Raw genomic sequence first — 19,253 nt, 5'->3', positions numbered from 1 at the left:
TAGTTGCCTTTTTAATGTCCCATTTGACAAAATTTCTATGTGTATATCATGCTGTGTTACCATATGTTTATCAGAGGGTCATGCTGTGTTACTTTGAATTCATGAAGAAAACTTTGTTTGCTCAAATGCATCCATGGAAAACAGCTAACTTATTGATTTATTGATTGATTGGGGTTTACATTTAACGACAGCAAAACAATAGCAAAACATCTGCTTACAAACTGTCACACAGCTCGTCTGGTATAATCCAAGTCTTATCTATGGACTCATATGCTCAGTTCTTCCCCAACACGTGCACTTTTGTTAAAACCTCAAAAGTGAAACTTATCTATGCTCTCTTCAAAGTCAGGCTCCAATACTAAATACATTAAACAACTTTAGATGACGAAATTAACCAAAAATCCAAAGGATGTCATCCACCATGCCAAACTGACAGATAATAATGATTCCCCAGACAGCTGAAACATTTCAACCAAGTGTCCATATCTTAAACCTTAAGCATTGTCATACTATTACTTCACATAAGAGCGAGTCCCTCGTTCTTATGTGAAGTTATTTGAACGATATGGTAAGCAAAAAATTAAAATGGGAGTACTCAACAGCTCTATTGGTCACTGTACCTCCTTCAGTCTAATTTTCAATCCTTCCACTCCTCTCACTATTTAAACACACTCGTCTCTCACTCCAGCAGGCCCTGACAGCAGAATTTGCTTTTTCGCACAGAGGTGAGTTGCAAGATACACAAATAACACAGAGGTGCATTTACGGTATTTGTATAATCCATGAAGTGAAAATTACGCGCTATTTAGATGAAAGGCAATTAGACAATTACAGCTAATGAGGCCAATCCTTTTCTTTCACCCCAAAGAGTCCGCAGACTAATCATCAAATTAAAGAATGCTTCTTTTCTCCCTCTGACCCCGTGCTGTCGTAAAGGGAGGGCGCTCTGGGAAAGGCAAACATTGGTCTGCTGTGTGGAGGCCGAGGCTGGAGAACAGGCAGGCAGCGTTTAGAAAGTGATGGGTGTATTAATCACTGCTTAAGTTAAGACAGCTTTACGGTCTGCATGGCAGGCACACACACACGTAGGAGCCTATACAGACACTCTGCTGCTCAGTCCGCTATACATCATATAGGACTGTACCGAGGGCCACCAGCCAAACAGGAAGTGTGGTTGCACTCACAGGAAGTGGACGAGCTCAGACGACTAGCAGACCCTGCTGGTGAAGCTTCCTACTCTGGGGAGGTTTACAGTCTCAAAGAAATTCACCTGACACGCACACATGCACCGCGACTAAATGAATGCTTTCTGTGATAAAGTAAGTTAAATAATGCTCTGTTCTGCATTTTGGCCATCGCCATCTTGGTTTTTCTGAGCCAGAAGTGACCAGACTTGGATATCATGATGTATATACAGCTATTTTTAACTGTAATGATGCTAATGCTCATTTTCAAGTGAAAAACAGGCTTAAAATCAGTTAACTAAAATGTACCAAATATAAAACACTGAATATCTGACTTCTCAGAGGGTGTGGTGGAACCAAACACAGAACATGATTTTTTTAGGTGACCAAAGCATGATAATTAACTTTTATAAGCTGAAAACACTGAAAAAAGTAACAGTAGCCAACGCAGTCTCACTCCCAGCTCATCAAATTTCGACACTCGGTCAGGGGCCCTTGGCGTCAGATACTGAGGCACAGAGGAGCCCTTTATTGGTGATTATGAGAATAAAAAGCGAGAGACTTTCTCCGGACTTTCACCTGGAGACAGGTGTGTATGACCTGTGTGAAAACCGAAAATCAGCAAAAATATCACTATAACAAATCACTGTGGTAGTATGTGCAGCATGCTACGCTACTGATGTATGTCATATGACATATGTAACGTGATGTTACATTACTTTTGTAAGAAATTTACTTATTTTAAGCAGAACAATGATCTTTCTCTCTAAACCTAACCATGTGCTTTTGTTGCTTACACTTAAATTAAAGATTACATTATTAAGATGAAAACATTTTTAACCTACAGTCTAAGTTATTTTGAAGATAGACTGCATATATTTAATCAGCAGAAACTGGACATTTCCTGTGAAAATGGAAGTTTATTTTGAAAAGACACAATGCATGTTATAAGTTGACACACTATCCCTGTAGTCCAAGATTATATTGTAATGTTTCGGGCCACTTACCCAACATCAGTATTTGATGAGTTGAGACTGAGTATGTGTTGGCTACATCTATATTGTGTAAATTTAGGGTTATACCATGGTCACATTACCTTACAAACAATGTTGCCGTGGTAGCAACTTGTCAATGAATGGCACCCAACAGCCTGCCTTTAATTATGGATAACTTTAAGCCTTGATAAAACATAAACTGGTAAATTATTTTTTTTAAAAAATCACCCCTGTACAGTTGTCCTAAATTGAAATTAGCTATGTAGACAAAAACTGTAAACATGTTTATTTCTGCTCTAAAGCTGGGCATTTTAACATGGACTAATTTGCTTCTTGAGCCAGCCTCAAGTGGCCATTAGAGGAACTGCAGTTTTTGGCACTTCGTATTGGCTTCATTTTCAGCCCTGCAGGTTTACTCGTGTGTCAGATACAGTAGCGATGCCAAATAACAAAATGTGTTAAGAGCTAACTGTGTCAGTGTCCTTTACTCAGGATTCCTCTGCAAGTGAAAAAGCTGGGACTGATGCTCACTAATCAAACAAGAGCGTCTGTTTTCTCTCTCAGTACTTGGAAAGCTGATCAGGCTCAATGGGAGACGAGGGAAAATGTTTCCCAGTGTCCCCCTCAACGTGTCTGTTGCCAAGCGGTGCAGTTCCTCATGGTACAGACGGTTTAGCTCCAAAACAGCTCTCCAAAAATGTTCATGGTCTGCTAATATCATCCCTCAATTAACTCTAACTTAACTCAGACCATACATCACCCCCACCCCCGTCTCTTTCACTCTTTTGCTGACTTGAACTACAGCTGCACCTACTGGCAACACAGAGGCACATTCTGACGGCGGCTCCATCTCACCGACTGAATGATATCCGAGCCAATGACGACGCAAATAAAACGTAGCATAGTGCTATGGAAAGCTTGTCTACTGTTTCATTTTGCAAGTAACACTCCCTTGTGCATATTAAAACAACCATAAAAATCCAAATAAAATTGCACCTTTTGACACAGAAAGCTGGAGGTGTCACACAGCTATCACATTTCTCCCGGCGCAGCTAACAAGCATCACCTTAACTGCTGCTTTTCCTTTATTTTCCCCTACTCTCCTGTGCTTTCTTCATCAAACGCAAAGCCATGTCTTCCTCTGCCACCCATTTTACACTTTGAAACAGTGTGAAGGTCATGGGTCAAAGGTTAAAGAGAAGTTCTTTTCACACTCCCACGCTTGCCCTCGCTTCACAGAGCAGCATTACAGGTGCAGGGTGTCTCTGAAACAACTTAACGGCCTTCTGCCTCTGAGAAAAGACCTTTGCGAGAAAAAAAAACACGCTCTTAATTGTTCCCTGCTTTGTGCCGATGACCGGCCAAAACGCTCTTTGTTATTGCATCTTTGCGGCGTATTTTTCCAGTCATAACGGCTGACAGAGGGGCTGGTGTGAGTTGACAGTAACTCCTCCTGTCACCTGCTTTCATATGGCAGGGGTGTTGGTGTATGGTGAGAGACTCCAGCTGACACCCCTGACACGGCTGGACTTAATGAGGACTGATGGGAGCCTGTCAGTGGAGTGACACATTAAGCAGCTTTGTCATAGATCAGCCGTCGAGTTTTATGCAAAACCAGGCCTCGCGTTTACTCCGAGATGACCTTCCGAAGTTCACTCGAAGTCCTGCAGATGCAGAGCTGGGTCGAGTTTAATTTCTCAACTTTTAGATGCCAAGAGTTTTACACACACCGGCATGCATGTATGCATGCAGAGTTACAAACATCGTCTCTCTCTCTCTCTCTCTCACACACACACACACACACAAACACACACTTCCTCTAAATTTCACCCGAGAAAGTTCAACTACGGGGTAACGCATAGGATTTTTTAGCACTGAGTAGTCATTACAGTTTGGACTCAGCACTGCTTTACACATTCCTCTTGTGAATACAAATACTTAAAAACACTGAAATGCGAAGTGAGTTTGTTAAGGTAAACAGAAAAAGTGATTTGGTTTGCATGAGTAAAAGCGGCGGGTAAAAGCTCTGTGGCCTTGCTGAGGCTGTGGGAGTTGGGATGATGAAAAATCTTCAAGGAACCAACACGAGGAGAAAAGAAAGAGGACAGACGAGGATGGTTTTTGTCTCTGTGGATTTTGTATATATTTACTTTAAAAAAAAAAAAACAAAACTAAAGTATTACATATTCAGCTACTGTCTCTGTCTAGGCAACATAACAAATAAGGTGTGTATCAGAAATATAAGGATTTGTCACCGCAACTTTTTAATAAATCTTCCTCGAAATATTGCTTTTTATGTGCCTATTTTGGTGGCAATATAAGCAAGGACCACATCTAACAAATTTGTGAATCAAATGTTGATTTATCAAATACTAAAGTAACTATTTACTTGACATATTTAGAGCATATTTGTAGCGATTCATCAAATGCAGATGTTAACTTTTTAAACACAGGCCTCCTCAGTTTCATGGTAGTCCCTTAACGTCATAATTCTTAAGAATCACTCCATTTAAACTGGAAATTAGGGGCTCCATGCTGGAACTCTCCAAAACGGTCATATATCCCCGTCAAGACTAACATGAAGTTATTTGCTCGTTTGTCTGAATTGTTAGAATAATTTGTGTGAATGTGCTTTTATACCTCCCCAGTGGTCCATAAATCACAAACAGCTCTTTGTGGCCCACCAACATAATTTGTTTCCTTTTTGTTTATCCCACTTTAGTCACTCAAAGCTTGATTCATAGTGAGACAAATCTTGCACACAGAATTTGTCAAGAAGTCAGTTTGAATATATTCTGTGCAGTAAATTTCCCTTTAAACTGATTACTCAAAGTTACCACCAGTCGAATTTGAAATTTGATGACTCTGGTGGCGACTCGAGTCCCGTGATAGTGTTTCACATCAGCTGTCCCACAGATGGATCTAACCATCATCCACTCAGACAGACTGCAAAGATAAGACAAATAAACAACACAAAGGAAACATCCAGTTATATGCTTTTGTTGGTTTGAGACAAACTGCGCTCTACAGCAATAATTATTTAGAATATGACTTAAACTCAGCCCCTGATTTGTGCACTTGGCTCCTGCTGGGTCGGCAAGAAAATGTACACTGTGAACATAGTCACATGCAAGCTAACCACTTTACATTTTTTCCCCTGAAAAGTATTGATTTCCTATAAAATGCAGGGCTGGACTGGGACAAAAGAAATGGCGCTGGCATCCTGGTATTTTGTAGAATCGTACAAAATAGAAATTTTTCGTCATATATTAATGCTTTATATTATACAAGGGCGTAGGTTTGTTTTGGGTGGACACATATGAAACAGAGGTCTGAGGGGCCCTCCCATCAGAGAGTCTGACAGACAAAAACTTTATTTCCTGCATTCTGGTGCATTTTTCTGCACTAAGTTGTGCTTTTTCTGCATCAATTTATGGTGGAAATGCCATGTATAATAAATCAACAAGCAATTTCAACCACTATTAAAAAGTTACCACATAGGCTAACTTCTAAAAAATCCAAAAAGACTGAGTTGTTTTTCTCCACCTGGACCTGCACACTCTATTACACACACTATTTCATCTCTTCTCTTCCTGCTGTAACTTAAATCAATGCATTTATTTTGACGGGCTATTTTCACCAAGGCTTACATTACAACAGGCCTCCAACAAAATGACCAGGTGATGCTGATTTCCCTAATCATAAGTGTCAACCTGCGGGCCCCTAAAATAAAGCCAAGAGAGAAGTTCCAAAAACTGCAGTTCCTCAAACTGCCACTTGAGGCTGGCTCCAAGAGCGAGTCAGTCCCCAGAGACCCCCATATTAAAATGCCCAACTTTACAGCACATGAAAACATGTTTACCAAGATGGCGACGGCCTAAAATGCCAAACTCAGGGCTTCAAAATACAATCCACAAACCAAAAGGTGACATGATGGTAGCCACACCCATTACACATTTATATAGTCTATGCCTCCGCCTGCATGGAAAACAAAAGAGAGGAGGGAAATATACTGCAAGACTGAGATTACTCTGAGCAGCAAGTCACTAAAAAGGTCTGAAAAGTTTTGGTCAAAAGTCTTATTTTGGCCCACAATTTCTCCATGTCTCACTTGATTATGGTCTCATCCATTTTGCCACTTTTTTTGCAGATTCACTGTTAAATGAAGCAACTGAGCCCAAAGAAGGAGTTAAAAGATGATATTTGTTCAGCCCAGTGTCAATTAAGAAAAAATGGGTCAATCTACCTGTTTCATGAGCTGTTCAGACAAAAAAGAGAGAGAGCAAGAAAGAAAGAGTTGGCCACCCAAAGGGAAGAACATCATTATGTACAGTATTATATGTAGACCTGCCTATGGCATACATATGCTGACACAATGTGCCGACCAAAACATGGCAAACAAACTACATACATCCCATTTCCTGTGACTGTGAATGCATTGGGTTCCACTAGCGTATTGCTGCCAAGCAAATACAGTACACACAGAAGTAGCAAGAAGTCTTATTCAGCAGTTTTCAGTAATTAGGTATGTACAATAATTTGTTTAATTGTAATTTCTTATATTCAACTAGCTATGCATTTTGGCTAACAGGCTACAGCACAGCCATACAGAAGAGTAAGGAATTCCTCCGGAAAACAGTTTTTATCTTTATTCATCTTTGAGTTAATTTTAGAATTATAGTAGGCTTCAACTACAATTTCATCACTCGGCTTGAACACTGTGCAGCACTTGCAGATGTGTGCATGAATTGATTTTCCATCTAAGGTAGTTAGTCAGTCCTCTTCTCCGTTAAAGCTCCCTCTTTGGGCCGTAAATCAGTCTGCGCAGTTTGCAGGAAATTAAATTAGTAACATTTTTATACAGCTGTTATAGCTTACCATAACGTAATAAATATTTATTTGCCAAATATATAGTGAGGTAAAAATGCTACACACGGGGGCTTTATTGTATGTGAATCAACAAAAATGCATTAACTCACTTAGTTTTAATGGTATACTTTTAAAAAAAGGATGTTATGAGATTATTTTTCTTCTGATGCAAATGTTACAACAGCTGTAGGATCATTCATTTAAATGTTAAAACTTTTGAGATTTAAATCTACAGACCAGCATGAAGTCTTGAATTTAATTATTTTGCAACTTTGTTATCTGGCAAAGTTAATAATAGTCTGTCGTCACTAATGTCACACCGATTCAAGCCTGTGTTTAGTAAAGAGACAAAAGCGGACAAATTTGAATCCATCATCTTTCTGAGCACATGCTTTCCTGTGTGTCACTGTGTGTGTGTGTGTGAGAGAGAGACACAAAGACAGCGAACTATTCCAGTTTAGCAGCATGAGTGGGAAAACAATTGTTCCTGACTGATTTTCCCCTAACCCCATAATGAAGCCCATGTGTACGACTGGCCTTTCAACAAGCTGCAAATCTGTGCCCGGCCCACTCTCCACTTGATTAAAGCAACAGCCACTCACCTGCTCCTCATTAGCCCGGACCGGGAACAGACCCAGGCAAATAAGTTAGCACCTGTATGTTCCAATTCCGCATGCCTTCTACATGTATGTAATATTTGTGTGCATTAAGCTGACAGCCTTATAAATGATGGGATGGATTTAGCCGCCTGTGATGCTGCTGCTGTGTGAAATGAAGAGAGATGGATGTGTGTGGAAGAGAAAAGAAAGGGCCACGGGTGGAGAAATAGCAGGGACATGTTCTGTGTTTTGGGTCTGTGGAAATAGATGAGGGACTGGGCTTGGAAACACTCATTAGCCATAATCAGGGTCCCTAAAGGAGAGCAGATGGTGGCAGGGAGGAAAGAAAATAGCTTCACTATAGATGTATGAATGCAAAAATTTAAAAAAAAAAACACAAAATGACCAAAAGACAATGAATAAAGTGTACAACAATAGCATCAAATACCAAACTACTCTGTGGGGTCCCACAGGGGTCCATTCTTAGACCACAATTATTCCTTATTTATTTCAATAGTTTCTCCTAATGTCTCAAATATACTTTCTCCAATAATGTTTGCAGATGACACAACTCTCTCGTTTAAATTTCAATTCACTGATTAAAAATGATAATGTTGGTTTAACTGTCTGGACTACTTGAATCGAATTAAATAAACTATCTTTGAATATTAAAAAAAATAAAATGAAAGTGGTAAAAAAAATGAATTGGCAAAAAAAATAAGCCAAGGATTTATCTAAAATAATAATCAAGTCTGTAGAGATGCCTCGGGTGTCAAACACAAGACTCTCAGGAATTATTGTTGAGGAGAGTTTGAGTTGAACAGAGCAAATCGATTGTGTTAGAAGAAAAATAAATAAATCGATTAGTATATTAGGGACATTTTGTCATCTTATTACCACAAACTGTCTCTTAACTTTGTATCATGGTCTAATTTATCTCTATCATTCATATTGTAACAAGTACTTTTCCTGCTTCTATCCACAAAATTTTGGTTCTCCAACAACGTTTTGTTAGGATTACAACTTGGTCAGAGCCTTACACTTCCTCTGCTCCTCCTTTCCAGAAACTTCAGATTCTTACAATTTAGGACATAAATATTTTTCAAATTTGTGTTTTAACTTATAAGATACATTCAAGTGAATCTAATATTCCTGAGCATTTCAAGACTTACTTTAACTCCTTGAAACCTGAGCAAATTGGCTTAATTTCTTTCAATAACATGGGGAGAAGGTAACAGGCAACTTAACCAGATATGGCCCAAAAGTTAGCAAAAAAAAGCATAAAAGTTACAATAAAATGACCTGAAAATAAGCACAAAAAAAGAAAACAAATACAAAAACAAACAATAAACTATCATAAAAAGCACTGAATATAAAAAAAAAGTATATGTAATTGTTTTTTATGTTTTTGTTTTTTGTAACATAATTTACTTATTAAATGACTATAATTATAAAGCTCTGGACATTTTTCCCTATTTTTGGATAATTCTCTAATCATCCTCTCTCTTCTTATTTATTTTTTTGCAATTTGTGGAGCATTTCTTACCAAGTTTGTCTTTCACTTTTTCCCCCATGTTTCTGAAAGATACCAAACACAACCTCCCCAGGTTTAAAGCTTGTGAGAGGTGTCTATACGCAGTGCAAGAAAGTTACACAACTTGCCAGCTTTTAAATCTTTATCCTCTGAAATTTCTTACTTGCAGAAGTCAATTCTCAATAAGATTCAGGGGTGCCAAATTATGGTCTGGCTTTTCCCACCTGGTGAACAAATGTTCCTCTTTAACATGGAGGGCGGAGGCGCCAATAAGAGCATTTTTTTGCTGCCCCCTGCACTCTATTGTGTTATTTTTTGTCACTGTGTGAATTTTAAATTGTACAAAAATAAAAACATCAAGGCATTCACGAGTGTATGTGTGTGAATCAACAAACAGTTCATACCCAGTGTGGATATACGAAGTGGTAAATGTGCTCAGACATGCTGGTCATTACAGAACAACCCTAAAGGGCATTGTGTGGGATGGGATCATCAGAGCGCTGTTGTTTCTGTCTGCTTCCTGCTAACCAGTGACTCCTCTGACCTCTGCCTGCTCTGAATGGAAGCATATTAACACTCCAGGCTCTCAGCAACATTTAACCAATTTGGTAAATTATCTGTGAGGCCACTTTTATAGGGCTTTCTTATTATTCAGAAGGAGGGGGGAGTGCAAAGAGAGAGAGCGCAAGAGCGATAGAGAGACTTGATGAAGGGATATGTGCACGAAGCTCCCATTTACATACATTACCAGCGCCTTTCCCAGAGTCCCAGAGAGGAAGCACCTGTTAGCCTCTCACAGTCTTCCCCCTCTACCCTTCTCTCACTGTTCTTTCATCCCTCCATCACTGTAGTTTCTCAGCGTCGACCCCCTAGAATCACCCCACAAGCAGGTGTTCCCCGTCAAACAGCCGATTCCCTTCACAGAGAGGGAGAAATGGAGGGGACTGACCGGGAGGCCAAACTGGGCCCATGCACGAAAAAGGGGGAAGACTTAGAGCCCCTCCAGCCCGGTCCAGGTGTTTGATACCATCACTTCTTATTTACCACGTGTGGACATACAGTTGTTCCTCGGGCCTCGACTCAAAACAAATTGCCGGAGCGCGGGGTTTGTAAAAGAGATGTCTGTTCTGTCGGCGGAGGGGTTAAAGTTAATTTGATCGGGCATGTGTACTCTGGGCGAGGAGCAGAGAACATCTGCATTCAGTGGCATGGCCCCATTTGTTGCAATTTTGGGTCTCATTTCCATTTGCAAGAGAGATAACTGCTCGCATATGGAAGCAATAGATAGAAGAGGTCAATGCAATTTCTTTGACTGGGGGGACGAGGCAGGGAGAAAAACCCTTATGCAGTAATCTCAGTTGGCAGAGGAAGAAACAAAAATCTGGGGTTTGGGAGGAGGAATTCCTCTCAGCGCAGTGATTCCTTGATTCCTTTACCAGCCAATAACAATCCCACACCCCTTCCAAACCCACTCCAATCACTCCTATTACTGCTGATTGGATCTGGTGACGTGTTCGAGCTCTCCCTGGGAGTAGCTCTTCTAATGGCGTACTGATAATAAATTAGAAAAAGAGACGGCATGTGAGGCACGATAAAAGACTTAAATGTAGAAGATTTGAAAAAATCTAAAATTACAGTGGGGTTTATTGTTTGTAGATGATTAGGGGAAAGGATGAGTCTGCACTGTATTTACTGTCATTTCCAATTAAAATTAAAATGTAATGGTGTAGAAAAAACTATTTACAACAAGAATTGATATAAGATTTTAGAATTTAAAACTCTCTTTATCTCTGAACTACAAATATGTTGTCCGCCCAGCCCTCTAGAATAACACATCATTTTTGATCTAATGCCTCTTTCGGAAAACAACATTATTTATCTGTGCAGTGCAAAACTGTTACAAATCGCCGCTGATATATAAGTCACTTTTATGATGTTACAACGTTGAGGTGAAGGTTTGGTTAGGTTGAAGGAATGCCTCATCCCCTAAATGACTGATGACAAGAAAACAGAAAAAAAAATTATTGATGGATTGAAGTCATTGAGGTTTGCATTGAACAACAGTAAAACTGAATCAAAGCGTTCGAACTAACCTTTTAAAACACCAAATTGACACAAATACACAAACTAACTAACTGATTGACGCAGTGCAGACCAGCAGCTCCGCTATTCAGCGAGGTAAAATTACTATTTTTGTCAACGGAGTCTGGCATTGAAGAGTTTGTTTTTAAATATGAGCCTCTTTTGCTTCAGTTCATCAAGGATTTTTGGATTCTGTCATTAAGCGAAACACAGGGTGAATAATTGATATACAAACAGTCATTTAGAGAGTGAAGTGCTCCTTAAAATGATTTTAGAATTTACAAAAACTAACTTTATTTACGGTTAGAAAATTATATTAAATTTATTTTAATGGATATGTATCATTACTTAAGCATTTTTTAAAAGTCACTTCATTGTTTTTTGTTAGGATTTGGGGGAGTTCCACATTTTTTCTTCTTCTTCTTTTTTAGGTAATTTTCTTGTACTTTTTTTTCAAATTTTTGGACATTTTCTTTTGAAGTTACTCATTTTCCCCCATGTTTTAAAGAGAAACCAAGTCAATATGCGCAGGTTTCAAAGTGTTAAAGAAAAAAAACATGCTAATTTTATGCTAAGAAGAAGCTAAAGGCTACCGCCATACTGGTCAATCATATGGATTAAACATGTAAGTTGAATATCATATCAAATGCAGCTACAGCATCATAAAATCTCTCAGTAGGCATCTGAAGATTCGCTGTTATTCACTAGAGCCTTTTCCCCCGAAAACCCGACTGACTAATGGACAAACTGCGGGCCACAAACTCCAGACATCATTATGCTACAGATGATAACTTCACAACATGACGCACAATAACGAAAACAAGGGCCAATCTAATCTTCTGATTCCAATCTCCTCTTTCATACTAGTCAGTCTAAACTCAATACACTCAATCGACGCCGCTCTGAGAATCCCCTAATAAGGCAAGTTAAACCCTGAGCTTGCAACTGGTATGAAGTCACCAGAGAGCAATTACGCTTTAGCTTGATAGTTAGCAAAGAACCAGAGGAATGTCTTTTTTTTCCCCCCACAATGCCAGGACTTTGGAGACTAATCTAATTGAGTGTCTTTTTTGTGTGTGTGTGATTATTTATGATTAGAAAGTGTTAGTGGAAAATCTGGAGGAGATATCTGGAAATGGGGAGTGTTTGATGCAGATCAGTGTCGTGCTGCTCTCCCTGATTAATTATGTCCGGATCGTCTAATGGCTGCCTCTGCTTGGGGAGGGGTTGCCTCTCACAAAGACAAAAGCCCCCTGAACTTTTTAAGCCTTCTTTGAACTGAAATGTTTTGTCGGCGTAATTCCTGGGTGTAAATTCTGAGCTGCGTGTTGGGTTCAGACAAAGTGATTTATGTCAAAAGAATGAAAAGAAATTGCAAGAAAGACAAAGAAAATGCGTTTCTTGGCAACTGCCTTGTTTTCCATCAGCGATCCATTAAATATTATCGTTGGATTCTTTCTTTTTTTAACATCTGCTCTGGGTGTGCTGTGTGTCTGTGCCCCTCCATGTGACTCAGCCTTCCGTCTCCTTACCACTGCCCCCTGAAGCCCTCATTTCCTGTTGGGAGTCGGCGGAATTGGATGAAGGACACGGCTAGGGGCCTCTTGGGGCCTGGATTAGGGCCTGCAAGAGCACAGAGAGCCAGTCTGGACACATCTCCATCCATCAAAAATCAAACTGACTCAAGGACCCATTCAATCCCAGCAGCAGAGAGCGGAACAAAGTCCCTGCAGCCAAAGCAGGTGCTTTTTATTTTTCTTCAAGGTACATGGAGGCTCGACTGTCTTTGCTTAAGGGCCACTTTTACAAAATGACAGGACGCCAGGGGCCAGGGGCCAGTGGCAGCAGCCGTATGCAAGTTTCTAGGATTTTTAGGACATTTCTCGTATTTTAGGACATTTCTCGTATTTTAGGACATTTCTAGGACTTTAGGACTTTTCTAGGATTTTAGGAAATTTCTAGGATTTGGGGAATTTTCTAGTATTTTAGGACATTTCTGTGATTTTGGGACATTTCTCAGATATTGGGATGTTTTCTTGGATTTTAGGACATTTCTAGGATTTTAGGACATTTCTGGGCTTTTAGCACTCTTCTCAGATTTTAGCACATCTCTAGGAATTTAAGATGTTTTTCAGCTATTGGGATGTTTCTTGGCTTTTAGCACGTCTCTAGGATTTTAGGACATTGTTGTATTTTGATGCTGTTTTATGCACCCTGGCACATTATGGATAGTAAAAGTACAAAACAAATTCCCAGTGTGAATCACTTTATTTTTATCGAGAGTCAGAAAATGGTTGGGGGCCACTCGGCCCCCTATCGGGGGGCCAGATTTGGCCCACAGGCCATAAATGAAGTATCACTGGGTTAAGGTAATGGTTTCAACTGTAAGAACATTTTCGTCGAAAATAGTGGAACAATGGCACTCCTCCGCCGTGTTTCGGGGCGTGTGGGGTTAGTTTGAACCTCGGGGCAGGACTGTGCCCAAGAGCTGACAGAGAGACGACTGTGTGTGTTGAGAGAGAGCTCATTAAGAGGACCCATGTGTGTTTAACAGATACCAAGGGCTCTCTTTCTTCCAATAACAACTCATTAATGAAGGTTTGTGTGTGTAAGGGAATTAGAGCGGCTGTAGTCATGAATCATGAGACACATCAGTCTTGTGTTATTGATCAGATCCCAAACACCAGACTGACAGAGACAAACACAGCAGCAATGTGAGAAGCAGGAAGAACAACAGCTGTTTATATATGTGTCCATTTATCCGGATTCCTTCATGAATGACTATTGAATGGCTATTATGCTCCTCACTAACCTGATTAGCCTGAATAGCTAAATAATGCATTTAGTAATACATTTTGAATTAGCGTATTAATGTGTATGTGATGGTGTGATTTTACATGTTTTACACCATTTACCTCAGAAAGCATGACATTACTGCCAAGCGACCATTATTCAAAACACAAGAGAAGTGTTTAAAGGGTAAGGCTCAACATATTCAATTTTTTATGGTTAGCAAATTCCATGAAAATACCAAAACCAACAATGTGTTTCCGGCTGCACCACCCTGCCTGTGGCTTTCAGATCCAAGTCCACTCATTCCCGCTGAAGACGTAAATCTTTCAGAGAAGGTCACAATTATTCACTTTCATTTTTAAAAAAAGACTTTCCTAAAACATTTGAGCTTCCAAGATCTTAACATGGAGTGCCAAACGGCAACCATTCAAGAACAAAAAAACGGATTCTTATTATCTTTTACACAATGTACATATTTGATTATTAATTGTCTTATATTAACTTTTTTGTGGTGTAACTAAATACAAAAAAATAATAAATACATTTTAAAAAAGGAAAAATGTAAGTCCCCTTGTGGAGTTTCTAATCTCACGCATATTGTTTTTCTTTTAGTTTGTCCGTCTTTTCTTTGTCTGATGCACACACAATAAGTCCTCCAAGCATTTCCTCATCATGTTACATCATCATGTTAAATACTTAACATAACTTGATAATGGGAAGATAAACATACGTAACTTAAAATAACTCAATGTTTACTTTTTTATTTCACAGGGGACACACACAGTGGTCTCCTGGGTCAAAGTCCTGTGCCTGTTTGACACATCCATCCACCCAAATATCACCCTGCACCGACCTTAATGTTCCTTATACTGTGTCACCTGACTTTCTCCATTACTCCCATCATATAAGGGAGGACAGACTGCAGTGCATAGGTCACGTGATCCAACGACTAAATGGGTTATATACAAATTAGAGAGCATTACTTTTCATAGGTAAAAGTACGAACACTGAATAACAACAGCCTAACATGCACCGGGATGTAGATGCCATGCAGGTGACCCAATAACCAGTACTGCCAGTGGCTTCACACTATTCCAGTGATCTACAGGCGGCGGTAATGAGCAGAGAAATGCAGCTATGCACCAACACAGGCAAAGAAGAGGAGCTAGCTAGTAAACATGGAATGTATTTGTCAGCTAAATTATGCTGGATAAATACTTTAAAAAATGCAGATGTTTTATGAGGAGGCAACATGTTTGTGAGACCTTAAGGATACAAAACATCTGCAAAAAAATGCAAAACATTTGCATGATTCCAAAGGAAAAATCCATCCTAAAACAGAACCAGTTGTCCTGAGCTCAAACCACATTAATTTAGAGTACTTTGATGGCCAAAAGCAAAGAAGAGGTTATGTTTTCAAATATTCTCATGTACATATGGACAAGGCCTAAGATCCATCTGCTCATATCTAATCGGCTGATCCCATGCTATTCTTTAAGTGGGGAAAAATACACGCCTGCACTGTCACATTTCAACATCATAACTAGGAAGTATACAGGATCAGAATTGGTGGGCGTTGGGTGGAGGTTTCAGATAGATAAACTGAGCAATGGAGAACAAACATATGGACGGGGAGGGAGAGAAAGAAAGAAAAGGGGTTGAGAGTAATCAGTTATCACTGCTGTGATTTATGGCCTGTTTTCACGTTAAACATGTTATGTGTACAAAGACAACATCCCAGCTTATTGAAAAATACCTGCCTGCTTAAAATAAAGAAGTGTTCCATTTTTTCCTCTTCAAAGAATCGGGTCTGCTGCAGGGAAGGAAACGCAATTATAGAACAATAATAACATCTAAATGTAAAAAAGGAGGAGAAATGTGGGTTGTTGTGGAAGGAGGGGGGGGGGGCAGTTAATGGGCACTGGGCTTGGTATTCCTGTCTGTGAGATTTACATTCGGCGCCCAGTCGATTCCAGAGTTGTCCAACTCATCTTGGCCCGTGCAGCTTCCTGTGCGTTATTACCTATCAAAAGGTTCATAGTTTTTTATGAAGTATTTTACAGAGCCTTGGACAAAGGGAAAAACTAGTTTAACGGCTTGCTAAGTCAAGGCACGGCCCCACAAGATTCCACTGCTTCTCTGAGAAAGTCTGGAAATGGGAAACATATGTGCTTTGATGGCATCGATTCTTTTTATTATTAGTTTGTTTTGAATTAGGCTTGTGATTGCAGGATCCTGGGAGGCTTTCACTAACCATTAAAATGTTGATATGACAGAATACACCACATTCTGGATAGGCGCCTCTGTACACCTTAAAAGGCTGGCTATTGTTAATGTTAATGATCATACTGGAGTAATGCGATACTATGCTGATCCTTATTGGGAAATTCTCCTTCTCCCCAGACGTTTTACAGCGAGGTCAGAGGTCACTGGCAGTGTGATCACACTCAGTATGATAAACAGAAACTGAAATAAGAACTTAACTTTAGTAGCACCTAAAGCTATCTGCATAAATGGATTGCAGTATTTGGTGTTTTTACCCAAACCCAGCGATCAGTGGATGACCACTGCTGAACCACAGCCAATTTTTCATTAATGCCACATTTCCACTCAATACATTCTCATCCCAGCTCGTCACATGGTGCTGATCTGTCTGTACCTTCCACGTCTACTTATGAAATTTTAGATATACTTCTGTGTCAACTGTTTACGCTCCGGGATGCCATTACCATGATGTCAACAAATGCACATGATAGGATGACACTGCATGCGCGTTCTTATCTGACACGGTCTAACCGCGCTCCGGGTGGATGCAGAAGGCGGCTTTTAGCGTCACGCTTCTACACTGAAAGCACTGACAGAGCGGACGCATTTGACGAGTTCACAGTGAGAACAGGCTGTTCCACTGCATGGTACAGCACAGTTCGACTTGACTCATTTTTGGTTTTCAATTGGCAAAGTTGTGGATACCTGATGAAGTTTCAAGCAAATTGATCCAACACAAAAAGGTGGAGTTCAAACACCACAGAGATAATAATCATGAGGATAAAACAGGACATCCTGCACAAACTCACTATGTTAAATAGTTAAGCTACCATCAATAGTGACTACAATTTCTCTATTCACTTAACTAAGATTTTAAGAAATGGCAGCCTGCAAAACTACACTGTGAACCACACAGTAAAATTGACAAAGTGCAGATGTTCGTCTATTTCAGTTGCTAATGAAAAGATTTAGTGAGTGTCACAATGAAGCAACCAAATTGCCAGAATAAATGTTGACATTGTACGAAACTGCAAACCACGGATATGTTACAATTACAATGTTACACTGTTAAGCTAGCGCAAAGGTTGAAACTTAATGTTTCAACAATAATCTGGTAAACATGTGGTTAGCTTTAGGGAGAAAAAAAACTTGGTTGTGGTAAGGAAAATATTGTTTCAGCTCATAATACCTGCTTTTGGTAGCACAATCCTAGTGATGTCTCAATAAAAAAAAAATGTTTTTGGGATACTATTTGGCAGCAACAAACGTCATTGTAAAAAACAAGCACTTTTTGTGGGGCACTATCACAGGTCATTAACAAACACCCATGTTTATTGACTAAATAATCGCTGTAAACGCAGTGAAACATCCGCTTTTGTTGTTGAACAGCTTGAAAAAAAGTTTGTTTTACGTGCCATAGCAATCTTTTCAAGACTTTATTAAGACACCACTATTATGGTTTATTAGTTTACCTAGGTACAGGTTACGATACCTCAAATGCCCATTTCTGGTGTAGAAACATGCTTAAGATGAGCTTGAACACAGACCTTTTTTTTTACTACCCCAAACTGGCCTACTACATGAGCTAACAATACATTTCCATCCATGGATTCATTTTCTGCACCATTTCTTCCGCTCGTGGTCACAGGGCAAAACTCAGGAAAATCCTGTAATTCATTAAAATTGTCACAAATCATGACTCATAAGGTTAGCGCTCCTTCAGATGGATTTTCTGAGCACAAAGCCTCCACTGCTGGACACTCCCCTGATCAGCCTGGCAAACTGTGGCAATGTTGCATCTCATACGCCAGTCCCTGCACAATAGCAGGTAGCCATTTAAAGTGACAGCATGGTCACAACCAATAAGCCAATGGTGATTGGGCCTCTTCGGGTCGGATTTATTTTAATTCACTAATCCTGTAATGGTAGAGCCGTGTCTCCGCGGCTGTGGGGCTCCTTACTAAAGGATTGACAGCGCCAAGCCATGGCCAGCCTGTCTCATTGCTTCAACAGAAAACTCACAGAGCCACTAAGCGGTATTTGACTCCTTAAGCTCCTCGAGGACTAAGGTTAGGGGCTGACGGGGGTGCAGGGATAGAGGAAGGATGCAGGGCTGTTGCTTGGTGTGCTGTTGGTGGTGGTGGTGTCGAGGGCCGGGAGGAGGGAAGGAGTGGTGTGGTAGGGACCTAACAGACGAAACATTCACCCAAAAACTGCATCGCCTGGACTAATGGGGAAATTATTTATGAACTATTTGCAGTGCACCTGAAAATACCTCCAGTGAAATTATGTTTGGCAACCTGAACTGCTTTGAAGTCAATGGAGTGGCAATAAAAATTAGGCCTTCATTAGAGAGCCGGGCCTTTCAAACTGAATTGGCCCAGTCTCGGCGGGTCAGGGGCATTTAGGCAGCGCTCCGCTTCCTTTAGCTCTGGCAGCCACAGACACATGGAAGCAATTTGCCTGATTCTCTGCTGTTTTTATGATTTTCCCCTTTAATTTTTTTTCTCACCGCACGGCGCTCCTTTTATGTTGCATTTAGGAAATTAACACTAACCGACAAATTACTTAGTAAATAAAAAAGGTAGAGTTTTAGAACGTCGAAGCCAGGAGTAGCCCAAGGGCCAGTGTTCTCCTGGCAACAAAGAAATCCTTGATAACTGTTTAGATATGTCATCCCACAGCCTGGCTTTATTTTATCAAGCGTATATAATTTTACAATTGAAATAAATGTGAGACATTCATCTCCCTTGTGTGCACTACTTGTGCTGCATGTCCACTCAGAAAAAATGGTGCACTTAAGAATAAAAAAATCACTTGAAGGGATTTGGGGGTCATTTGCAAACTGCTTTACGCTTTGGTCAAGCACAAACCTCACTCACAAAAAAAAAAAAAAAAGAAGGCAGCCGACTGAACTAAAACTGTGTAATCT

This window comes from Plectropomus leopardus, chromosome 10, assembly GCF_008729295.1.
Source record: "Plectropomus leopardus isolate mb chromosome 10, YSFRI_Pleo_2.0, whole genome shotgun sequence".
Lineage (NCBI taxonomy): Eukaryota > Metazoa > Chordata > Actinopteri > Perciformes > Serranidae > Plectropomus > Plectropomus leopardus.
The sequence above is the reverse complement of the archived record's forward strand: the minus strand, read 5'-3'. Positions refer to the sequence as shown.